The sequence below is a fragment of the Carica papaya genome, chromosome 5 (genome assembly GCF_054855325.1).
Source record: "Carica papaya isolate Zhongbai chromosome 5, ASM5485532v1, whole genome shotgun sequence".
NCBI classification, from domain to species: Eukaryota; Viridiplantae; Streptophyta; class Magnoliopsida; order Brassicales; family Caricaceae; genus Carica; species Carica papaya.
Genome location: NC_142313.1, coordinates 30,448,731 through 30,468,540, shown reverse-complemented (window position 1 = coordinate 30,468,540; position 19,810 = coordinate 30,448,731). Strand labels below are relative to the sequence as shown.

At 46.4% G+C, this 19,810-nt stretch overlaps 2 non-coding genes and 36 pseudogenes across 2 annotated transcripts; all 38 read right to left on the bottom strand.

Moving 5' to 3' along the window:
- Positions 1–131: 131 nt before the first annotated feature.
- LOC148262838 (5S ribosomal RNA) lies at positions 132–250 on the bottom strand (annotated as a pseudogene).
- Positions 251–457: 207 nt separating this feature from the next.
- LOC148262837 (5S ribosomal RNA) lies at positions 458–576 on the bottom strand (annotated as a pseudogene).
- An 888-nt stretch (positions 577–1,464) lies between these two features.
- Positions 1,465–1,583, bottom strand: LOC148262836 (5S ribosomal RNA). Its single transcript, XR_015820443.1, has one exon. It is a non-coding gene; the product is annotated as a 5S ribosomal RNA (ribosomal RNA).
- Positions 1,584–1,788: 205 nt separating this feature from the next.
- LOC148262835 (5S ribosomal RNA) lies at positions 1,789–1,907 on the bottom strand (annotated as a pseudogene).
- A 560-nt stretch (positions 1,908–2,467) lies between these two features.
- On the bottom strand, positions 2,468–2,586 carry LOC148262834 (5S ribosomal RNA; annotated as a pseudogene).
- A 204-nt stretch (positions 2,587–2,790) lies between these two features.
- On the bottom strand, positions 2,791–2,908 carry LOC148262833 (5S ribosomal RNA; annotated as a pseudogene).
- Positions 2,909–3,469: 561 nt separating this feature from the next.
- LOC148262832 (5S ribosomal RNA) lies at positions 3,470–3,588 on the bottom strand (annotated as a pseudogene).
- A 204-nt stretch (positions 3,589–3,792) lies between these two features.
- LOC148262831 (5S ribosomal RNA) lies at positions 3,793–3,911 on the bottom strand (annotated as a pseudogene).
- A 559-nt stretch (positions 3,912–4,470) lies between these two features.
- On the bottom strand, positions 4,471–4,589 carry LOC148262830 (5S ribosomal RNA; annotated as a pseudogene).
- A 556-nt stretch (positions 4,590–5,145) lies between these two features.
- LOC148262829 (5S ribosomal RNA) lies at positions 5,146–5,264 on the bottom strand (annotated as a pseudogene).
- A 562-nt stretch (positions 5,265–5,826) lies between these two features.
- On the bottom strand, positions 5,827–5,945 carry LOC148262828 (5S ribosomal RNA; annotated as a pseudogene).
- Positions 5,946–6,812: 867 nt separating this feature from the next.
- On the bottom strand, positions 6,813–6,931 carry LOC148262827 (5S ribosomal RNA; annotated as a pseudogene).
- A 559-nt stretch (positions 6,932–7,490) lies between these two features.
- Positions 7,491–7,609, bottom strand: LOC148262826 (5S ribosomal RNA; annotated as a pseudogene).
- Positions 7,610–8,141: 532 nt separating this feature from the next.
- LOC148262825 (5S ribosomal RNA) lies at positions 8,142–8,260 on the bottom strand (annotated as a pseudogene).
- Positions 8,261–8,469: 209 nt separating this feature from the next.
- Positions 8,470–8,588, bottom strand: LOC148262824 (5S ribosomal RNA; annotated as a pseudogene).
- A 235-nt stretch (positions 8,589–8,823) lies between these two features.
- LOC148262823 (5S ribosomal RNA) lies at positions 8,824–8,942 on the bottom strand (annotated as a pseudogene).
- A 207-nt stretch (positions 8,943–9,149) lies between these two features.
- On the bottom strand, positions 9,150–9,268 carry LOC148262822 (5S ribosomal RNA; annotated as a pseudogene).
- An 882-nt stretch (positions 9,269–10,150) lies between these two features.
- On the bottom strand, positions 10,151–10,269 carry LOC148262821 (5S ribosomal RNA; annotated as a pseudogene).
- Positions 10,270–10,475: 206 nt separating this feature from the next.
- Positions 10,476–10,594, bottom strand: LOC148262820 (5S ribosomal RNA). The gene has a single exon (XR_015820963.1). It is a non-coding gene; the product is annotated as a 5S ribosomal RNA (ribosomal RNA).
- Positions 10,595–11,032: 438 nt separating this feature from the next.
- Positions 11,033–11,151, bottom strand: LOC148262819 (5S ribosomal RNA; annotated as a pseudogene).
- Positions 11,152–11,386: 235 nt separating this feature from the next.
- On the bottom strand, positions 11,387–11,505 carry LOC148262818 (5S ribosomal RNA; annotated as a pseudogene).
- Positions 11,506–12,037: 532 nt separating this feature from the next.
- LOC148262817 (5S ribosomal RNA) lies at positions 12,038–12,156 on the bottom strand (annotated as a pseudogene).
- Positions 12,157–12,365: 209 nt separating this feature from the next.
- Positions 12,366–12,484, bottom strand: LOC148262816 (5S ribosomal RNA; annotated as a pseudogene).
- Positions 12,485–13,038: 554 nt separating this feature from the next.
- Positions 13,039–13,159, bottom strand: LOC148262815 (5S ribosomal RNA; annotated as a pseudogene).
- A 560-nt stretch (positions 13,160–13,719) lies between these two features.
- LOC148262814 (5S ribosomal RNA) lies at positions 13,720–13,838 on the bottom strand (annotated as a pseudogene).
- Positions 13,839–14,400: 562 nt separating this feature from the next.
- LOC148262813 (5S ribosomal RNA) lies at positions 14,401–14,519 on the bottom strand (annotated as a pseudogene).
- A 209-nt stretch (positions 14,520–14,728) lies between these two features.
- Positions 14,729–14,847, bottom strand: LOC148262812 (5S ribosomal RNA; annotated as a pseudogene).
- A 204-nt stretch (positions 14,848–15,051) lies between these two features.
- On the bottom strand, positions 15,052–15,170 carry LOC148262811 (5S ribosomal RNA; annotated as a pseudogene).
- Positions 15,171–15,730: 560 nt separating this feature from the next.
- Positions 15,731–15,849, bottom strand: LOC148262810 (5S ribosomal RNA; annotated as a pseudogene).
- Positions 15,850–16,054: 205 nt separating this feature from the next.
- Positions 16,055–16,173, bottom strand: LOC148262809 (5S ribosomal RNA; annotated as a pseudogene).
- Positions 16,174–16,730: 557 nt separating this feature from the next.
- On the bottom strand, positions 16,731–16,849 carry LOC148262808 (5S ribosomal RNA; annotated as a pseudogene).
- A 208-nt stretch (positions 16,850–17,057) lies between these two features.
- On the bottom strand, positions 17,058–17,176 carry LOC148262807 (5S ribosomal RNA; annotated as a pseudogene).
- A 204-nt stretch (positions 17,177–17,380) lies between these two features.
- Positions 17,381–17,498, bottom strand: LOC148262806 (5S ribosomal RNA; annotated as a pseudogene).
- A 236-nt stretch (positions 17,499–17,734) lies between these two features.
- LOC148262805 (5S ribosomal RNA) lies at positions 17,735–17,853 on the bottom strand (annotated as a pseudogene).
- A 206-nt stretch (positions 17,854–18,059) lies between these two features.
- On the bottom strand, positions 18,060–18,178 carry LOC148262804 (5S ribosomal RNA; annotated as a pseudogene).
- A 209-nt stretch (positions 18,179–18,387) lies between these two features.
- LOC148262803 (5S ribosomal RNA) lies at positions 18,388–18,506 on the bottom strand (annotated as a pseudogene).
- Positions 18,507–18,710: 204 nt separating this feature from the next.
- LOC148262802 (5S ribosomal RNA) lies at positions 18,711–18,829 on the bottom strand (annotated as a pseudogene).
- A 914-nt stretch (positions 18,830–19,743) lies between these two features.
- Positions 19,744–19,810, bottom strand: part of LOC148262801 (5S ribosomal RNA) — a 119-nt pseudogene continuing 52 nt past the window's right edge.

Genomic DNA, 19,810 nt, shown 5'->3' with positions numbered 1-19,810 from the left:
ACTGCACCTCTCGTTCTCGTTTAAATATTAAGTAAAATGCCACGGTGCCGTGACTCACATTTGCGAATAAATCTGCGGACCATAATTAAAGTCGCGCGTAACGTCGAACGGCACATCTGAAAAAAAGAAAATGGGTGCAACACGAGGACTTCCCAAGTGGTCACCCATCCGAGAACTACTCTCGCCCAAGCACACTTAACTGCAGAGTTCTGATGGGATCCGGAGCTTTAGTGCTGGTATGATCGCACATGTTTAATTTCGCGCTGCAAATACATACACTCCTTCTCCTTTCTTCCCCCTGCCGTCATTTGTTTCCTTGTGCATTCACACTTCACCTCTCATTCTCGTTCTAATATCGATTAAAATGCCCCTGCTTCTTGACTCACATTTGCGTATAAACCAGTGGACCCTAGTTCCAGTCGCGCGTAACGTCGAATGACCCGTCTGAGAAAAAAAATTAGTGCGACACGAGGACTTCCCAGGAGGTCAACCATCCGAGTACTACTATCGCCAAAGCACACTTAACTACGGAGTTCTGATGGGATCCGGTGCATTAGTGCTGGTATGATCGCACCTGTTTAATTTTGCGCTGCAAATACATAAACTCATTCCCCTTTCTTCCCCCTCCCGTCATTTGTTTCCTTGTGCGTGCGCACTGCACCTCCCGTTCTCGCTCTAATATCAACTAAAATGCAACAGCGCCGTGACTCACATTTGCGAATAAACCTGAGGACCATAATTCAAGTCGCGCGTAACATCGAAAGAATCATCTGCAAAAAAATGGGTGCAACACGAGGACTTCCCAGGAGGTCACCCATCCGAGTACTACTCTCGCCTAAGCACACTAAAATGCGGAGTTTTGATAGAATTCGTTGCATTAGTGCTGGTATAATCGCACCTGTTTCATTTCGTGCTGCAAATACATAAACTCCTTCTCCTTTCTTCCCCCTCCCGTAATTTTGTTTCCTTGTGCGTGCGCACTGCACTTCCCGTTCTCGTTCTAATATCAAGTAAAATGGTACAGCGCCGTGACTCACATTTACGAATAAACCTGAGGACCATAATTCAAGCCGCGCGTAACATCGAAAGAATCATCTGCAAAACATTGGGTGCAACACGAGGACCACCCAAGAAAATGGGTGAAATATAAGGACTTCGTAGGAGGTCACCCATCCGAGTACTTTTTCTCGCCCAAGCACACTTAACTGCGGAGTTCTGATAGAATCCGTTGCATTAGTGCTGGTATGAGCCCTCATGTTTCATTCTGCACTGCAAATACATACACTCTTTCTCCTTCCAACCCCCCTCCCGTCATTTGTTTCCTTGTGCGTGCACTATGCATCTCTCTTTCTCGTTCTAATATCAAGTAATATGCCCCGGCACCGTGACTCACCTTTGCAAATGAACCAGCGATTTATAATTCCATTCGCGCGTAACGTCGAACAACCCATCCGAAAAAAAAAATAGGTACAACACGAGGGCTTCCCTGGTGGTGACCCATCCGAGTACTACTCTCGCCCAAGCACACTTAACTGCGGAGTTCTGATGGGATCCGGAGCTTTAGTGCTGGTATGATCGCACCTGTTTAATTTCGCGCTGCAAATACATACACTCCTTCTCATTTCTTCCCCCTCCCGTCATTTGTTTCCTTGAGCGTTCACACTTCACCTCTCATTCTCGTTCTAATATCGATTAAAATGCCCCTGCTTCTTGACTCACTTTTGCATATAAACCAGCGGACCCTAGTTCCAGACGCGCGTAACGTCGAACGACCTGTCTGAAAAAAAATTAGTGCGACACGAGGACTTCCTAGGAGGTCACCCATCCGAGTACTAATCTCGCCCAAGCGCACTTCACTGCGGAGTTCTGATGGGATCCGGTGCATTAGTGCTGGTTTGATCGCACCCGTTTAATTCCGCACTGCAAATACATAAACTCCTTCTCCTTTCTTCCCCCTCCCGTCATTTCTTTCCTTGTGCGTGCGCACTGCACCTCCCGTGCTCGTTCTAATATCAAGTAAAATACTACGGCGCCGTGACTCACATTTGTGAATAAACCTGAGGACCATAATTCAAGTCGCGCGTAACGTCGAATGAATCATCTACAAAAAAATGGGTGCAACATGAGGACTTCACAAGAAAATGGGTGAAATATAAGGACTTCGCAGGAGGTAACCCATGCTAGTACTACTCTCGCCCAAGCACCCTTACATACGTAGTTCTGATAGAATTCATTGCATTAGTGCTGGTATGATTGCACCAGTTTAATTTTGCGCTGCAAATACATAAACTCTATCTCCTTTCTTCCCCCTCCCGTCATTTGTTTCCTTGTGCGTGCGCACTGCACCTCTCGTTCTCGTTCAAATATCAAGTAAAATGCCAAGGCCCCGTGACTCACATTTGCGAATAAATCTGCGGACCATAATTAAAGTCGCGCGTAACGTCGAACGGCACATCTGAAAAAAAAAAGGGTGCAACACGAGAACTTCCCAGGAGTTAACCCATCATTGTACTACTTTCGCCAAAGCACACTTAACTACGGAGTTCTGATGGGATCCGGTGCATTAGTGTTGGTGTGACCGCACTTGTTTAATTTCGTGCTGAAAATACATACACTCCTTCTTCCCTCCCCCCCTCCCATCATTTGTTTCCTTGTGCGTTCACACTGCACCTCTCCTTCTCGTTCGAATATTGATTAAAATGCCCTTGATTCTTCACTCACATTTGCGTATAAACCAGCGGACCATAGTTCCAGTCACGCGTAACGTCGAACGACCCATCTAAGAAAAAATTATTACGATACGAGGACTTCCCAAGAGGTCACCCATCCGAGTACTACTCTCGCCCAAGCACGCTTAACTGCAGAGTTCTAATGGGATCAAGTGCATTAGTGCTGGTATGATGCCACTTGTTTAATTTTGCGCTTCAAATATATATACTCCATCTCTTTTCTTCCTCCTCCCGTCATTTATTTCCTTGTGCGTGCACACTGCACCTCCCATACTCGTTCTAATATCAAGTAAAATGCCACGGCACCGTGACTCACATTTGCGAATAAACTTGCGAACCATAAAGTAAGTCGCGCGTAACGTCGAAAGAATCATCTGCAAAAAGATGGGTGCAACACGAGGACCTCACAAGAAAATGGGTGAAATATAAGGACTTCGCAGGAGGTCAACCATCCGAGTACTTTTCTCGCCCAAGCACCCTTAACTGCGGAGTTCTGATAGAATCCGTTGCATTAGTGCTGGTATGATCCCTCATGCTTCATTCTGCACTGCAAATACATACACTCTTTCTCCTCCCATCCCCCCACCCGTCATTTGTTTCCTTGTGCGTGCACTCTGCACCTCTCTTTCTCGTTCTAATATCAAGTAATATGCCCCGGCACCGTGACTCACCTTTGCAAATGAACCAGCTGTTTATAATTCCATTTGCGCGTAACGTCGAACAACTCATCCGAGAAAAAAAAGGTGCAACACGAGGGCTTCCAAAGTGGTCACCCATCCGAGTACTACTCTCGCCCAAGCACACCTAACTGTGGAGTTCTGATGGGATCCGGGGCTTTAGTGCTGGTATGATCGCACCTGTTTAATTCTGCGCTGCAAATACATACACTCCTTCTCCTTTCTTCCCCCTCCGTCATTTGTTTCCTTGTGCGTTCACACTTCATCTCTCCTTCTCGTTCTAATATCGATTAAAATGCCTCTGCTTCTTGACTCACATTTGCGTATAAACCAGCGGACCCTAGTTCCAGACTCGTGTAACGTCGAACGACCCGTCTGAAAAAAAATTGGTGCGACACAAGGACTTTCCAGGAGGTCACCCATCTGAGTACTAATCTCGCCCAAGCACACTTAACTGCGGAGTTCTGATGGGATCCAGTGCATTAGTTCTGGTATGATCGCACCTGTTTAATTTTGCGCTGCAAATACATAAACTCATTCCCCTTTCTTCCCCCTACCGTCATTTGTTTCCTTGTGCGTGCGCACTGCACCTCCCGTTCTCGTTCTAATATCAAGTAAAATGCTACAGCGCCGTGACTCACATTTGCGAATAAACTTGAGGACCATAATTCAAGTAGCGCGTAACGTCGAAAGAATCATCTGCAAAAAAATGGGTGCAACACGAGGACTTCACAAGAAAATGGGTGAAATATAAGGACTTCGCAGGAGGTAACCCATGCTAGTACTACTCTCGCCGAAGCACCCTTACCTACGGAGTTCTGATAGAAACCATTGCATTAGTGCTGGTATGATTGCACCTGTTTCATTCCGCGTTGAAAATACATACACTCCTTCTCCTACCCTCCCCCTCCCATCAATTGTTTCCTTGTGCGTTCACACTGCACCTCTCCTTCTCGTTCTAACATCGATTAAAATGCCCCTGCTTCTTGACTCACATTTGCGTATAAACCAGCGGACCCTAGTTCCAGTCGCGCATAACGTTGAACGACCCGTCTGAAAGAAAATTGGTGCGACATGAGGACTTCCCAAGAGGTCACCCATCCGAGTACTACTCTCGCCCAAGCACACTTAACTACGGAGTTCTGACGGGATCCGGTGCATTAGTGCTGGTATGATCGCACTTGTTTAATGTCGCGCTGCAAATACATAAACTCCTTCTCCTTTCTTCCCCCTCCCGTCATTTGTTTCCTTGTGCGTGCGCACTGCACCTCCCGTGCTCGTCCTAATGTCAAGTAAAATGCTACAGTGCCGTGACGCACATTTGCGAATAAACCTGAGGACCATAATTCAAGTCGCGCGTATCGTCGTAAGAATCATCTGCAAAAAAATGGGTGCAACACGACGACTTCCAAAGAAAATAGGTGAAATATAAGGACTTCGCAGGTCACCCATCCTAGTGCTACTCTCGCCCAAGCACCCTTAACTTGCGGAGTTCTGAAAGAATCCGTTGCATTGGTGCTGGTATGATTGCTCATGTTTCATTCTGCGCTGCAAATATATACACTTTTTCTCCCTCCATCCCCCTCCTGTCATTTGTTTCGTTGTGCGTGCACTCTGCATCTCTCCTTCTCGTTCTAATATCGATTAAAATGCCCCTGCTTCTTGACTCACATTTGCGTATAAACCAGCGGACCCTAGTTTCAGTCGCGCTTAACATCGAACGACCCGTCTAAAAAAAATTAGTTCGACACGAGGACTTCCTAGGAGGTCACCCATCCGAGTACTACTCTCGCCCAAGCACACTTAACTGCGGAGTTCTGATGGGATCCGGTGCATTAGTGCTGGTATGATCGCACCTGTTTAATTCCGCGCTGCAAATACATAAACTCCTTCTCCTTTCTTCCTTCTCCCGTCATTTCTTTCCTTGTGCGTGCGCACTGCACCTCCCGTGCTCGTTCTAATATCAAGTAAAATGCTACGGTGCGGTGACTCACATTTGCGAATAAACCTGAGGACCATAATTCAAGTCGCGCGTATCGTCGAAAGAATCATCTGCAAAAAAATGGGTGCAACACGAGGACTTCCTAAGAAAATGGGTAAAATATAAGGACTTCGCAGGAGGTCACCCATCCTAGTGCTACTCTCGCCCAAGCACCCTTAACTTGCGGAGTTCTGATAGAATCCGTTGCATTGGTGCTGGTATGATTGCTCATGTTTCATTCTGCACTGTAAATACATACACTTTTTCTTCCTCCATCCCCCCTCCCGTCATTAGTTTCCTTGTGCGTGCACTCTGCATCTCTCTTTCTCGTTCTAATATCGATTAAAATGCCCCTGCTTCTTGACTCACATTTGCGTATGAACCAGTGGACACTAGTTCCAGTCAAGCGTAACGTCGAATGACCTGTCTGAAAAAAAAATTAGTGCGACAAGAGGACTTCTCAGGAGGTCACCCATCCGAGTACTACTCTCGCCCAAACACATTTAACTGCGGAATTCTGATGGGATCCGGTGCATTAGTGCTGGTATGATCTAACCTGTTTAATTTTGCTCTGCAAATACATAAACTCCTTCTCCTTTCTTCCCCCTCCCGTCATTTGTTTCCTTGTGCGTGCGCACTGCACCTCTCGTTCTCGTTCAAATATCAAGTAAAATGCCACGGCGCCGTGACTCACATTTGCGAATAAATCTGCGGACCATAATTAAAGTCGCGCGTAACGTCGAACGGCACATCTCGAGAACTTCCCAGGAGGTAACCCATCATTGTACTACTTTCGCCAAAACACACTTAACTGCGGAGTTCTGATGGGATCAGTTGCATTTGTGCTGGTATGATCGCACCCGTTTAATTCTGCGCTGCAAATACATAAACTCCTTCTCCTTTCTTCCCCCTCCTGTCATTTGTTTCCTTGTGCGTGCGTACTGCACCTCCCGTGCTCGTTCTAATATCAAGTAAAATGCTACGGTGCCGTGACTCACATTTGCGAATAAACTTGAGAACCATAATTCAAGTCGCGCGTATCGTCGAAAGAATCATCTGTAAAAAAATGGGTACAACACGAGGACTTCCTAAGAAAATGGGTGAAATATAAGAACTTCGCAGGAGGTCACCCATCCTAGTGCTTCTCTCGCCTAAGCACCCTTAAGTTGCGGAGTTATGATAGAATCCGTTGCATTGGTGCTGGATGATTGCTCATGTTTCATTCTGTGCTGCAAATACATAAACTTTTTCTCCCTCCATCCCCCCTCCCGTCATTTGTTTCCTTGTGCGTGCACTCTGCATCTCTATTTCTCATTCTAATATCAATTAAAATGCCCCTGCTTCTTGACTCACATTTGCGTATAAACCAGTGGACCCTAGTTCCAGTCGCGCGTAACGTCGAACGACCCGTCTGAAAAAAAAAAATTAGTACGACACGAGGACTTCCCAGGAGGTCACCCATCCGAGTACTACTCTCGCCTAAGCACACTAAAATGCGGAGTTTTGATGAGATCCGGTGCATTAGTGCTAGTATGATCGCAACTGTTTGATTTTGCGCTGCAAATACATAAACTCATTCCCCTTTCTTCCCCCTCCCGTCATTTGTTTCCTTGTGCGTGCGCATTGCACCTCCCGTTCTCGTTCTAATATCAAGTAAAATGCTACAGCGCCGTGACTCACATTTGTGAATAAACCTGAGGACCATAATTCAAGTAGCGCATAACGTCGAAAGAATCATCTGCAAAAAAATGAGTGCAACACGAGGACTTCACAAGAAAATTGGTGAAATATAAGGACTTTGTTGGAGGTAACCCATGCTAGTACTACTCTCGCCGAAGCACCCTTACCTACGGAGTTCTGATAGAATCCGTTGCATTAGTGCTGGTATGATCGCACCTGTTTCATTTCGTGCTTAAAATACATACACTCCTTCTCTTTCCCTCCCCCTCCCATCAATTGTTTCCTTGTGCGTTCACACTGCACCTATCCCTCTCGTTCTAATATCGATTAAAATGCCCCTACTTCTTGACTCACATTTGCGTATAAACAAACGGACCATAGTTCCAGTCGCGCGTAACGTGGAACGACCCGTCTGAAAAAAAATTGGTGCGACACGAGGACTTACCAGGAGGTCACCCATCCGAGTACTACTCTCGCCCAAGCGCACTTAACTGCGGAGTTCTGATGGGATCCGGTGCATTAGTGCTGGTATGATCGCACCTGTTTAATTCCGCGCTGCAAATACATAAACTCCTTCTCCTTTCCTCCCCCTCCCGTCATTTGTTTCCTTGTGCGTGCGCACTGCACCTCCCGTGCTTGTTCTAATATCAAGTAAAATGCTACGGTGCCGTGACTCACATTTACGAATAAATCTGAGGACCATAATTCAAGTCCCGCGTATCGTCGAAAGAATCATCTGCAAAAAAATGGGTGAAATATAAGGACTTCGCAAAAGGTCACCCATCCTAGTGCTACTCTCGCCCAAGCGCCCTTAACTTGGGGAGTTCTGATAGAATCCGTTGCATTGGTGCTGGTATGATTGCTCATGTTTAGTTCTGCGCTGCAAATACATACACTTTTTCTCCCTCCATCCCCCCTCCCGTCATTTGTTTCCTTGTGCGTGCACTCTGCATCTCTCCTTCTCGTTCTAATATCGATTAAAATGCCCCTGCTTCTTGACTCACATTTGCGTATAAACCAGTGGACCCTAATTCCAGTCGCGCTAACGTCGAACGACCCGTCTGAAAAAAAAAATAAGTGCGACTTGAGGACTTCCTAGGAGGTCACCCATCCGAGTACTACTCTCGCCCAAGCACACTTAACTGCGAAGTTCTGATGGGATCCGGTGCATTAGTGCTGGTATGATCGCACCTGTTTAATGTTGGGCTGCAAATACATAAATTCCTTGCCCTTTCTTCCCCCTCCCGTCATTTGTTTCCTTGTAGGTGCGCACTGCACCTCTCGTTCTCGTTCAAATATCAAGTAAAATGCCACGGCGCCGTGATTCACATTTGCGAATAAATCTGCAGAATATAATTAAAGTCGCGCGTAACGTCGAACGGCACATCTGAAAAAAAATAAATGGGTGCAACGCGACAACTTCCCACGAGGTAACCCATCATTGTACTACTTTCACCAAAGCACACTTAACTGCGGAGTTATGATGGGATCCGGTGCATTTGCGCTGGTATGATCGCACCTGTTTAATTTTGCGCTGCAAATACATAAACTCATTCCCCTTTCTTCCCCCTCCCGTCATTTGTTTCCTTGTGCGTGCGCACTGCACCTCCCGTTCTCGTTCTAATATCAAGTAAAATGCTACAGCACCGTGACTCACATTTGCGAATAAACCTGAGGACCATAGTACAAGTCGCGCGTAACGTCGAAAGAATCATCTGCAAAAAAATGGGTGCAACACGAGGACTTCACAAGAAAATGGGTGAAATATAAGAACTTCGCAGGAGGTAACCCATGCTAGTACTACTCTCGCCCAAGCACCCTTACCTACGGAGTTCTGATAGAATCCGTTGCATTAGTGCTGGTATGATCGCACCTGTTTCATTTCAAGCTGCAAATACATACACTCCTTCTCATTTCTTCCCCATCCCGTCATTTGTTTCCTTGTTCGTGCGCACTGCACCTCTCGTTCTCGTTCAAATATCAGGTAAAATGCCAGGGTGCCGTGACTCACATTTGCGAATAAATCTGTGGAACATAATTAAAGTCGTGCGTAACGTCGAACGACACATCTGAAAAAAAAAATGAGTGCAACACGAGAACTTCCCAGGAGGTAACCCATCATTGTACTACTTTCGCCAAAGCACACATAACTGCGGAGTTCTGATGGGATCTGGTGCATTTGTGCTGGTGTGACCGCACATGTTTAATTTCGTGCTGAAAATACATACACTCCTTCTTCCCTCCCACCCTCCCATCTTTTGTTTCCTTGTGCGTTCACACTGCACCACTCCTTCTCGTTCTAATATCAATTAAAATGCCCCTGATTCTTGACTCATATTTGCGTATAAGCTAGCGGACCATAGTTCCAGTCGCGCGTAATGTCGAACGACCCATCTGAAAAAAATTGTTGAGATACGAGGACTTCCCAAGAGGTCACCCATCCGAGTACTACACTTGCCCAAGCATACTTAACTGCAGAGTTCTGATGGGATCCAGTGCATTAGTGCTGGTATGATGCCACTTGTTTAATTTTGCGCTTCAAATACATACACTCCTTCTCTTTTCTTTCTCCTCCCCTCATTTGTTTCCATGTGCGTGCGCACTGCACCTCCCGTACTCGTTCTAATATCAAGTAAAATGCCAGGGCACCGTGACTCACAATTGCGAATAAACCTGCGGACCATAAATCAAGTCGCGCGTAACGTCGAAAGAATCATCTGCAAAAAGATGGGTTCAACACGAGGACCTACCAAGAAAATGGGAGAAATATAAAGACTTTGCATGAGGTCACCCATCCGAGTACTTTTCTCGCCCAAGCACCCTTAACTGCGAAGTTCTGATAGAATCCGTTGCATTAGTGCTAGTATGATCCCTCATGTTTCATTCTGCACTGCAAATACATACACTCTTTCTCCTCCCATCCCCCCTCCCGTCATTTGTTTCCTTGTGCGTGTACTCTGCATCTCTCTTTCTCGTTCTAATATCAAGTAATATGCCTCGGCACCGTGACTCACCTTTGCAAATGAACCAGCGGTTTATAATTCCATTCGCGCGTAACGTCGAACAACCCATCCGAAAAAAAATAGGTACAACACGAAGGCTTCCCAAGTGGTCACCCATCCGAGTACTAGTCTCGCCCAAGCACACTTAACTGCGGAGTTCTGAAGGGATCCGGGGCTTTAGTGCTGGTATGATCGCACCTGTTTAATTTCGCGCTGCAAATACATACACTCCTTCTCCTTTCTTCCCCCTCCCGTCATTTGTTTCCTTGTGCGTTAACACTTCACCTCTCATTCTTGTTTTGAATATCGATTAAAATGCCCGTGCTTATTGACTCACATTTGCGTATAAACCAGCGGACCCTAATTCCAGACGCGCGTAACGTCGAACGACCCGTCTGAAAAAAAATTGGTGCGACACGAGGACTTCCCAGGAGGTCACCCATCCGAGTACTAATCTCGCCCAAGCACACTTAACTGCGGAGTTCTGATGGGATCCGGTGCAATAGTGCTGGTATGATCGCACCCGTTTAATTTTGCGCTACAATTACATAAACTCATTCCACTTTCTTCCCCCTCCCGTCATTTGTTTTCTTGTGCGTGCGCACTGCACCTCCCGTTCTCGAGGACTTCACAAGAAAATGGGTGAAATATAAGGACTTCGCAGGAGGTAACCCATGCTAGTACTACTCTCGCCGAAGCACCCTTACCTACGGATTTCTGATAGAATCCGTTGCATTAGTGCTGGTATGATCGCACCTGTTTCATTTCTTGCTGAAAATACATACACTCCTTCTCCTTCCCTCCCCCTCCCATCAATTGTCTCCTTGTGCGTTCACACTGCACCTCTCCTTCTCATTCTAATATCGATTAAAATGCCCCTGTTTCTTGACTCACATTTGCGTATAAACCAGCGGACCCTAGTTCCAGTCGCGCGTAACATCGAACGACCCGTCTGAAAAAAAGTTGGTGCGACACGAGGACTTCCTAGGAGGTCACCAATCCGAGTACTACTCTCGCCAAAGCACAGTTAACTGCGGAGTTCTGACGGGATCCGGTGCATTAGTGCTGGTATGATCGCACCCGTTTAATTCCGCGCTACAAATACATAAACTCCTTCTCCTTTCTTCCCCCTCCCGTCATTTGTTTCCTTGTGCGTGCGCACTGCACCTCCCGTGCTCATTCTAATATAAAGTAAAATGCTACGGGGCCGTGACTCACATTTGCGAATAAACCTGAGGACCATAATTCAAGTCGCGCGTATTGTCGAAAGAATCATCTGCAAAAAAATGGGTGGAACACGAGGACTTCCTAAGAAAATGGGTGAAATATAAGGACTTCGCAGGAGGTCACCCATCCTAGTGCTACTCTCGCCCAAGCACACTTAACTGCGGAGTTCTGATGGGATCCGGTGCATTAGTGCTGTTATGATCGCGCCCGTTTAATTCCGCGCTGCAAATACATAAACTCCTTCTCCTTTCTTCCCCCTCGTGTCATTTGTTTCCTTGTGCGTGCACACTGCACCTACCGTGCTCGTTCTAATATAAAGTAAAATGCTTCGGTGCCGTGACTCACATTTGCGAATAAATCTGAGGACCATAATTCAAGTCCTGCATATCGTCGAAAGAATAATCTGCAAAAAAATGGGTGAAATATAAGGACTTCGCAGGAGGTCACCCATCCTAGTGCTACTCTCGCCCAAGCACCCTTAACTTGAGGAGTTCTGATAGATCCGTTTCATTGGTGCTGGTATGATTGCTCATGTTTCATTCTACGCTGCAAATACATACACTTTTTATCCCTCCATCCCCCCTCCTGTCATTTGTTTCCTTGTGCGTGCACTCTGCATCTCTCTTTCTCGTTCTAATATCGATTAAAATGCCCCTGCTTCTTGACTCACATTTGCGTATAAACCAGTGAACCCTAGTTCCAGTCGCGCGTAACGTCGAACGATCCGTCTGAAAAAAAAAATTAGTGTGACATGAGGACTTCCCAAGAGGTCACCCATCCGAGTACTACTCTCGCCCAAGCACACTTAAGTGCGGAGTTCTGATGGGATCCGGTACATTATTGCTGGTATGATCGCACCTGTTTAATTTTGCACTGCAAATACATAAACTCCTCCTCCTTTCTTCCCCCTCCCGTCATTTGTTTCCTTGTGCGTGCACACTGCACCTCTCATTCTCGTTCAAATATCAAGTAAAATGCCACGACACCGTGAGTCACATTTGTGAATAAATCTGCGGACCATAATTAAAGTCGCGCGTAACGTCGAACGGCACATCTGAAAAAAAATAAATGGGTGCAACGCGACAACTTCCCACGAGGTAACCCATCATTGTACTACTTTCGCCAAAGCACACTTAACAGCGGAGTTCTGATGGGATCCGGTGCATTTATGCTGGTATGATCGCATCTGTTTAATTTCTCGCAGCAAATACATACACTCATTTCCCTTTCTTCCCCCTCCCGTCATTTGTTTCCTTGTGCGTATGCACTGCACCTCCCGTTCTCGTTCTAATATCAAGTAAAATGCCACGGCGCCGTGACTCACATTTGCGAATAAACCTGAGGACCATAATTCAAGTCGCGCTTAACGTCGAAAGAATCATCTGCAAAAAAATGGGTGCAACACGAGGACTTCACAAGAAAATGGGTGAAATATAAGGACTTCGCAGGAGGTAACCCATGCTAGTACTACTCTCGCCCAAGCACCCTTACCTACGGAGTTCTGATAGAATCCGTTGCATTAGTGCTGGTATTATCGCACCTGTTTCATTTCGTGCTGAAAATACGTACACTCCTTCTCCTTCCCTTCCCCTCCCATCAATTGTTTCATTGTGCGTTCATACTGCACCTCTCCTTCTCGTTCTAATATCGATTAACCCTGCTTCTTGACTCACATTTGCGTATAAACCAGCGGTCCCTAGTTCCAATCGCGCGTAATGTCGAACGACCCGTCTCAAAAAAAATTGGTGCGACACGAGGACTTCCCAGGAGGTCACCAATCTGAGTACTACTCTCGCCAAAGAACACTTAACTGCGGAGTTCTGATGGGATCCGGTGCATTAGTGCTGGTATATGATCGCACCTGTTTAATTTTGCGCTGCAAATACATAAACTCATTCCCCTTTCTTCCCCTCTCCCGTCATTTGTTTCCTTGTGCGTGCGCACTGCACCTCCCGTTCTCTTTCGAATATCAAGTAAAATTCTACAGCGCCGTGACTCATATTTGCGAATAAACCTGAGGACCATAATTCAAGTCGCGCGTAACGTCGAAAGAATCATCTGCAAAAAAATGGGTCCAACACGAGGACTTCACAAGAAAATGGGTGAAATATAAGGACTTCGCAGGAGGTAACCCATGCTAGTACTACTCTCGCCCAAGCACCCTTACCTACGGAGTTCTGATAGAATCCGTTGCATTAGTGCTTGTATGATCGCACCTGTTTCATTTTGTGCTGAAAATACATACACTCCTTCTCCTTCCCTCCCCCTCCCATCAATTGTTTCATTGTGCGTTCATACTGCACCTCTCCTTCTCGTTCTAATATCGATTAAAATGCCCCTGCTTCTTGACTCACATTTGCGTATAAACCAGCGGTCCCTAGTTCCAGTCGCGCGTAACGTCGAACGACCCGTTTGAAAGAAAATTGGTGCGACACGAGGACTTCCTAGGAGATTACCAATCCGAGTACTACTCTCGCCAAAGCACACTTAACTGCGGAGTTTTGACGGGATCCGGTGCATTAGTGCTGGTATGATCGCACCCCTTTAATTCCGCGTTGCAAATACATAAACTCCTTCTCCTTTCTTCCCCCTCCCGTCATTTGTTTCCTTGTGCGTGCGCACTGCACCTCTTGTTCTCGTTCAAATATCAAGTAAAATGCCACGGCGCCGTGACTCACATTTGCGAATAAACCTGAGGACCATAATTCAAGTCGCGCGTATCGTCGAAAGAATCATCTGCAAACAAATGGGTGCAACACGAGGACTTCCTAAGAAAATGGGTAAAATATAAGGACTTCACAGGAAGTCACCCATCCTAGTGCTACTCTCGCCCAAACACCTTTAACTTGCGGAGTTCTGATAGAATCCGTTGCGTTGGTGCTGGTATGATTGCTCATGTTGCATTCTGCGTTGCAAATACATATACTTTTTCTACCTCCATCCCCCCTCCCGTCATTTGTTTCCTTGTGCGTGCACTCTGCATCTCTCTTTCTCGTTCTAATATCGATTCAAATGCTCCTGCTTCTTGACTCACATTTGCGTATAAACCAGTGGACCCTTGTTCCAGTTGCGCGTAACATCGAACGACCCGTCTGAAAAAAAAATTAGTGCGACACGAGGACTTCCCAAGAGGTAACCCATTCGAGTACTACTCTCGCCCAAGCACACTTAACTGCGGAGTTCTGATGGGATCCGGTGCATTAGTGCAGGTATAATCGAACCTGTTAAATTTCGTGCTGCAAATACATAAACTCCTTCTCCTTTATTCCCCCTCCCGTCATTTGTCTCCTTGTGCGTGCGCACTGCACCTCTCGTTCTCGCTAAAATATCAAGTAAAATGCCACGGCGCCGTGACTCACATTTGCGAATAAATCTGCGGACCATAATTAAGGTCGCGCGTAAGGTCGAACGGCACATCTGAAAAAAAGAAAATGGGTGCAACACGAGAACTTCCCAGGAGGTAACCCATCATTGTACTACTTTCGCCAAAGCACACTTAACTGCGGAGTTTTGATGGGATCCGGTGCATTTGTGCTGGTGTGACCGCACCTGTTTAATTTTGTGCTGAAAATACATACACTCCTTCTTCCCTCCCACCCTCCCATCATTTGTTTCCTTGTGCGTTCACACTGCACCTCTCATTCTCGTTCTAATATCGATTAAAATGCCCCTGATTCTTGACTCACATTTGCGTATAAACCAGTGGACCATAGTTCTAGTCGCGCGTAACGTCGAACGACCCATCTGAAAAAAAATTGTTGAGATACGAGGACTTCCCAAGAGGTCACCCATCCGAGTACTACACTCGCCCAAGCACTCTTAACTGGAGAGTTCTGATGGGATCCAATGCATTAGTGCTGGTATGATGCCACTTGTTTAATTTTGCGCTTCAAATACATACACTCCTTCTCTTTTCTTCCTCCTCCCGTCATTTGTTTCCTTGTGCGTGCGCACTGCACCTCCCGTACTCGTTCTAATATTAAGTAAAATGCCACGGCGCCGTGACTCACAATTGCGAATAAACCTGCGGACCATAAATCAAGTCGCGCGTAACGTCGAAAGAATCATCTGCAAAAAGATGGGTGCAACACAAGGACCTCCCAAGAAAATGGGTGAAATATAAGGACTTCGCAGGAGGTCACCAATCCGAGTACTTTTCTTGCCCAAGCACCCTTAACTGCGGAGTTCTGATAGAATCCGTTGCATTAGTGCTGGTATGATCCCTCATTTTTCATTCTGCACTGCAAATACATACACTCTTTCTCCTCCCATCCCCCCTCCCGTTATTTGTTTCCTTGTGCGTGCACTCTGCATCTCTCTTTCTCGTTCTAATATCAAGTAATATGCCCCGGCACCGTGACTCACCTTTGCAAATGAACCAGCGGTTTATAATTCCATTCGCGCGTAACGTCGAACAACCAATCCAAAAAAAAATAGGTACAACAAGAGGGCTTCCCAAGTGGTCACCCATCCGAGTACTACTCTCGCCCAAGCACACTTAACTGCGGAGTTCTGATGGGATCCGGGGCTTTAGTGCTGGTATGATCGCACCTGTTTAATTTCGCGCTGCAAATACATACACTCCTTCTCCTTTCTTCCCTCTCCCGTCATTTGTATCCTTGTGCGTTAACACTTCACCTCTCATTCTCGTTCTAATATCGATTAAAATGCCCCTGCTTATTGACTCACATTTCCGTATAAACCAGCGGACCCTAGTTCCAGACGCGCGTAACGTCGAACGACCCGTCTGAAAAAAAATTGGTGCGACACGAGGACTTCCCAGGAGATCTCCCATCCGAGTACTAATCTCGCCCAAGCACACTTAATTGCAGAGTTCTGAAGGGATCCGGTGCAATAGTGCTGGTATGATCGCACCCGTTTAATTTTGCGCTACTATTACATAAACTCATTCCCCTTTCTTCCCCCTCCCGTCATTTGTTTCCGTGCGTGCGCACTGCACCTCCCGTTCTCGTTCTAATATCAAGCAAAATGCCACGGTGTCGTGACTCACATTTGCGAATAAACCTGAGGACCATAATTCAAGTCGCGCGTAACATCGAAAGAATCATCTGCAAAAAAAGCGGTGCAACACGAGGACTTCACAAGAAAATGGGTGAAATATAAGGACTTCGCAGGAGGTAACCCATGCTAGTACTACTCTCGCCCAAGCACCCTTACCTACGGAGTTCTGACACAATCCGTTGCATTAGTGCTGGTATGATCGCACCTGTTTCATTTCTTGCTGAAAATAAATACACTCTTTCTCCTTCCTTCCCCCTCCCATCAATTGTTTCCTTGTGCGTTCACATTGCACCTCTCCTTCTCGTTCTAATATCGATTAAAATGCCCCTGCTTCTTGACTCACATTTGCGTATAAACCAGCGGACCCTAATTCCAGTCGCGCGTAACGTCGAACGACCCGTTTGAAAGAAAATTGGTGCGACACGAGGACTTCCCAGGAGATTACCAATCCGAGTACTACTCTCGCCAAAGCACACTTAACTGCGGAGTTTTGACGGGATCCGGTGCATTAGTGCTGGTATGATCGCACCCCTTTAATTCCGCGCTGCAAATACATAAACTCCTTCTCCTTTCTTCCCCCTCCCGTCATTTGTTTCCTTGTGCTGCGCACTGCACCTCTTGTTCTCGTTCAAATATCAAGTAAAATGCCACGGCGCCGTGACTCACATTTGCGAATAAATCTGCGGACCATAATTAAAGTCGCGCGTAACGTCGAACGACACATCTGAAAAAAAGAAAATGGGTGCAACACGAGAACTTCCCAGGAGGTAACCCATCATTGTACTACTTTCGCCAAAGCAAACTTAATTGTGGAGTTCTGATGGGATCCGGTGCATTTGTGCTGGTGTGACCGCACCTGTTTAATTTCGTGCTGAAAATACATACACTCCTTCTTCCCTCCCCCCCTCCCATCATTTGTTTTCTTGTGCGTTCACACTGCACCTCTCCTTCTCGTTCTATTATCGATTAAAATGCCCCTGATTCTTGACTCACATTTGCGTATAAACCTGCGGACCATAGTTCCAGTCGGGCGTAACGTTGAACGACCCATCTGAAAAAAAATTGTTGCGATACGAGGACTTCCCAAGAGGTCACCCATCCGAGTCCTACTCTCGCCCAAGCACACTTAACTGTAGAGTTCTGATGGGATCCAGTGCATTAGTGCTGGTATGATGCCACTTGTTTAATTTTGCGCTTCAAATACATAAACTCCTTCTCTTTTCTTCCTCCTCCAGTCATTTGTTTCCTTGTGCGTGCGCACTGCACCTCCCGTACTTGTTTTAATATCAAGTAAAATGCCACGGCGCCGTGACTCATATTTGCGAATAAACCTGCGGACCATAAATCAAGTCACGCGTAACGTCGAAAGAATCATCTGCAAAAAGATGGGTGCAACACGAGGCCCTCCCAAGAAAATGGGTGAAATATAAGGACTTCGCAGGAGGTCACCCATCCGAGTACTTTTCTCACCCAAGCACCCTTAACTGCGGAGTTCTGATAGAATCCGTTGCATTAGTGCTGGTATGATTCCTCATGTTTCATTCTGCACTGCAAATACATACACTCTTTCTCCTCCCATCCCCCCTCCCGTCATTTGTTTCCTTGTGCGTGCACTCTGCATCTCTCCTTCTCGTTCTAATATCGATTAAAATGCCCCTGCTTCTTGACTCACATTTGCAAATGAACCAGCGGTTTATAATTCCATTCGCGCATAACGTCGAATAACCTATCCGAAAAAAAATAGGTGCAACACGAGGGCTTCCCAGGTGGTCACCGATCCGAGTACTACTCTCACCCAAGCACACTTAACTGCGGAGTTCTGATGGGATCCGGGGCTGTAGTGCTGGTATGATCGCACCTGTTTAATTTCGCGCTGAAAATACATACACTCCTTCTCCTTTCTTCCCCCTCCCGTCATTTGTTTCCTTGTGCGTGCGCACTGCACCTATCGTTCTCGTTCAAATATCAAGTAAAATGCCACGACGCCGTGACTCACATTTGCGAATAAATCTGCGGACCATAATTAAGGTCGCGCGTAAGGTTGAACGGCACATCTGAAAAAAAGAAAATGGGTGCAACACGAGAACTTTCCAGGAGGTAACCCATCATTGTACTACTTTCGCCAAAGCACACTTAACTGCGGAGTTCTGATGGGATCCGGTGCATTAGTGTTGGTGTGACCGCACCTGTTTAATTTCGCGCTGCAAATACATACACTCCTTCTCCTTTCTTCCCCCTCCGTCATTTGTTTCCTTTTGCGTTCACACTTCATCTCTCCTTCTCGTTCTAATATCGATTAAAATGCCCCTGCTTCTTGACTCACATTTGCGTATAAACCAGCGGACCCCAGTTCCAGACGCGCGTAATGTCGAACGACCCGTCTGAAAAAAAAATGGTGCGACACGAGGACTTCCTAGGAGGTCACCCATCCGAGTACTAATATGCCCCAAGCACACTTAACTGCAGAGTTCTGATGGGATCCAGTGCATTAGTGCTGGTATGATCGCACTTGTTTAATTTCGCGCTGCAAATACATAAACTCATTCCCCTCTCTTCCCCCTCCTGTCATTTGTTTCCTTGTGCATGCGCACTGCACCTCCCGTTCTCGTTCTAATATCAAGTAAAATGCTACAGCGCCGTGACTCACATTTGCGAATAAACCTGAGGACCATAATTCAAGTCGCGCGTAACGTCGAAAGAATCATCTGCAAAAAAATGGGTGCAACACGAGGACTTCACAAGAAAATGGGTGAAATATAAGGACTTCGCAGGAGGTAACCCATGCTAGTACTACTCTCGCCCAAGCACCCTTACCTACGGAGTTATGATAGAATCCGTTGCATTAGTGCGGTATGATCGCACCTGTTTCATTTCGCGCTGAAAATACATACACTCCTTCTCCTTCCCTCCCCCTCCCATCAATTGTTTCCTTGTGCGTTCACACTTCACCTCTCCTTCTCGTTCTAATATCGATTAAAATGCCCCTGCTTCTTGACTCACATTTGCGTATAAACCAGTGGACCCTAGTTCCAGTCGCGCGTAACGTCGTACGACTCGTCTGAAAAAAAAATTAGTGCAACACGAGTACTTCCTAAGAAAATGGGTGAAATATAAGGACTTCGCAGGAGGTCACCCATACGAGTACTTTTCTCGCCCAAGCACCCTTAACTGCGGAGTTCTAATAGAATCCGTTGCATTAGTGCTGGTATGATCCCTCAAGTTTCATTCTGCGCTGCAAATACATACACTCTTTCTCCTCCCATCCCCCCTCTCGTCATTTGTTTCCTTGTGCGTGCACTCTGCATCTCTCTTTCTCGTTCTAATATCAAGTAATATGCCCCGACACCGTGACTCACCTTTGCAAATGAACCAGCGGTTTATAATTCCATTCGCATGTAACGTCGAACAACCCATCCGAAAAAACATAGGTGCAACACGAGGGCTTCCCAGGTGGTCACCCATCCGAGTACTACTCTCGCCCAAGCACACTTA